Source organism: Vigna angularis, chromosome 2 (genome assembly GCF_016808095.1).
Source record: "Vigna angularis cultivar LongXiaoDou No.4 chromosome 2, ASM1680809v1, whole genome shotgun sequence".
Taxonomy (NCBI): Eukaryota; Viridiplantae; Streptophyta; class Magnoliopsida; order Fabales; family Fabaceae; genus Vigna; species Vigna angularis.
The window spans coordinates 4,847,094-4,850,449 of NC_068971.1; positions in this window are offsets into that span (position 1 = coordinate 4,847,094).

The window sequence follows — 3,356 nt, forward strand, 5'->3', positions numbered from 1 at the left end:
TAAATATGTTTTTAGTCCCTAAACTATTGGCCATTTCTGGTTTACGTCCCTCTTCCAAAGTAAGGTACACTTTAGTCCTCATACTTTTCGAAACTTTGGTTTTAGTCCTCCAAAACTAACACCGTGAAAATAATGCTGACGTGGCTAACGGTAGACTGACAGAGTTCTTTATTTTTCAGCTTTTCTTCCTTTCTCTCTCCCTCGGATTATGTTACGATGACCCTTACTGTTCAACATCATTGCCTCCATCAGCCATTTCAACCTTGCCCCCAAACCCCTTCCCGCCGCTGCTCTTTCCGACGCTTCTTCCTCCGAAACCACTGCCGACGTCTTCTCCAGATCCGTCGCATCTAAGCGAAAGCGCGCAAAAGGTAACACCAACTCCAACTCCAACACCAACACCAAGCGCTGCACTCGGAGCAGAATCGCGCCTCCTCCACCACCACCGCCTACAACGCTCCCGCTGCTACCCGAGACTCCGGTTCTGAAGAAAACAACCACCAGAGAAAGCCACAAGGACGCGCCGGTGTGGCTGAGCTTCGGGAACCGCGGCGGTGCAGGTGCGTCGGTGGATCCGTTCTGGTTCCCGGTGGCGGGAACGGTGGTGACGGTAGAGAAGACAATGGTTGGAGAATCACCAAGCCTTCTAGAACTACGCCGGGAAAAAGCATCCCAAAATAATCTTCTACCGTTCCTTCTGGCGTCATGATCATTGGCATCAGCATTGTTTCCAGACAAAATGTTGGAAGATATTGTGACCACGTCAACTTGAAGCACACTATCATTTCCTGTTCCTCTTTCCCGATTGGATACAAGAATACCTAAACCTGAAGGTATTGTCTCACGGCATGGTTCTTCTTCTGGTCCTTGAGAAGTTGCTGCTGAGTTGGAACCTTGAGAAACAAAGTTGGAAGAATTTTGGATAGATATGAATTGCATTCTCAACAGAAAAGCTGATAAACTCTGAATAAAAAAAAAACTGTCTCAGTCTACCGTTAACCACGTCAGCATTATTTTCACGGTGTTAGTTTTGGAGGACTAAAACCAAAGTTTCGAAAAGTATGAGGACTAAAGTGTACCTTACTTTGGAAGAGGGACGAAAACCAGAAATGGCCAATAATTTAGGGACTAAAAACATATTTAACCCTAATAATTAAATGTTTCATATAATAAAACTTACCTCTTGAAGACTTTTGCCACAATGAAACAAGCACACAACCAGGGACCTAGCATAAAACCACTACGAACTAGGCACAACCTCCAATGGAGCACAAATCCTTCAATACAACACACAATAATAATGAACCCAACACAAAAGCAGGATTTGAGCACATAACCACTAGCCAAGCACCAAACAATCACACAATATGAACCACCTCCACACACGACAACCAAAACTAGTGCAACTTGACAACACTATCATATACTGCTACAAACTCTAACACCTATACAAACCACCATATATCAAACAAAACCAAATGACAAACAAACTTCACCTTTACGAACCACCAACTAACCTCCACCACCTACAATAGTTAAGAACCACGTCCTCCACCTCCTAAACTAGCCACACTCAAATCCAAACTCAGAATCACATACCAACTGCTCTAGCTTCCTTTTCTAACATGTAACACCTGCAACAAAAAGAAGATAGGTGATGAGTGTATATTTATGTCCACATTTATGCTTTAAAATTAAATTTTTGATGAGAGTCATGTGCTTAAATGATTGATTTAAAGTGAATTTGTGACAATTGGAATTATTAGGTTTGGGAATTAAAGAGACGTAAAAGATAAATTTTAGCGCATAAATTATTCTTGAATGTTCTAATGTTTATTTGTGCAGCTGAAATTACAAGTTTATCGATCCAAATTGCAAATTAAGGCCCAAATTCAGATTTTGTTTGGAAAATAATATTTAAATAGGCTAAACAAGGAGTTTTTACACTTGCACCTCCTAAAATCCCTACATACAAAACAGGCCAAACAACCAAGTCCAAACACTAAGTCTTTTCTCCTACACCTCCCTAAGTTTCCTATACACACCCCTCTTAAACTAGTCTCCACCAAATCATGCCATGTGGCAATCTAAAACCCTAAATGCTATCCAACCACATGCTGCCCCATCACTCCTCTCTGCCACATCATCATCTTCTCCAACAATCTGAAACTCTAATTCCCAATCTAAACCCTAAGGCGCCGTCAGCCACCGCCGCACCATCCACAACCGTCGCCGGTCACCATCGCGCAACCGCCCTCGTCACCACCATGTTGTCCCGCCAAGGTGAAACCGTGCCGCCGCGCCGCTCCGCCACCAACCTTAATGCCATCCTCCATGCCGCCATCACCAAATCGTCCACTACCACCATGACCACCGCGAGCAGCTTGTTCCTTTTTCTCTCGCGGTTCATTCCCATTAACACGCACCTGCAGAGAACCACAATTAAACCCAACCTAGAAAAACCCAAAACCCCCCAAATCTGGCCACAACAGAAAGCTTCAAACAGCATCCTGAACACCATAGTGAATCTGCATCCACCTCCTCCAAGCCAAAAACGCAGAAACAGTATTCGCCCCAACATCGCAACTCCATTCATCGCGCACGAAGCCATATTCTTGCACCTGCAAGAGAAAATCCAATCGCGATTGAGTGCGAGTTCGCCGTTCAGAATGGGAGGACCTTTGCAAGTCAAGTTCGCTTCGTTCTCGTCATCTTCATTCTTCCAGTTCGCCCCAACACCGTGCCTCCATCAGAGAGCAATCCCTCTCACGTTCTTGCCTCATGACAGCGCAGGGGAAGCATCAAGCCCTTTCCCCCAATCTACAGAACCCAAATTTTTTGGGAGAAAGAGGGCTGCCACGCGATAGTCCCTCATTGGGCGCGCCCTTCCTCAGTCAAAGCTCGTCAATACTGCTTAAGTCTGGTCAAATTTGGTCAAACAGAGGTACTAGTGCAATTTTGGAGAATTCTGAAGGGGCTAAAGTGTAGATAGAGGAAATTTTAGGACATTTGTAAAATTTTGGAAAGTCAGAAAATATAAAAGATAAAATTCATTGTTGAATTAATTTAATTTGGGAATATCAACATAAAATATCTTCCAAATAATGTTATAATTATCTAAATCTTTTAGTTATTTGGAAGATATAAGATAAAGGTTTAAATGCTTACTTCGTTCCCATGTTAAAAGGTGAATTTTTGTTTAGTACCCGGTTTTAAAAAATGTATCTATTGAGTCCTAAAGTTGTAAAAATTTTATAAATGAAATCCTCTCCATTAAATTGGCTTAAACGGAGTTAACTCCGCACTGACATGGGTATAAAATATGATATTTTTTCTTCTCTCTCATCTGTTTTTTC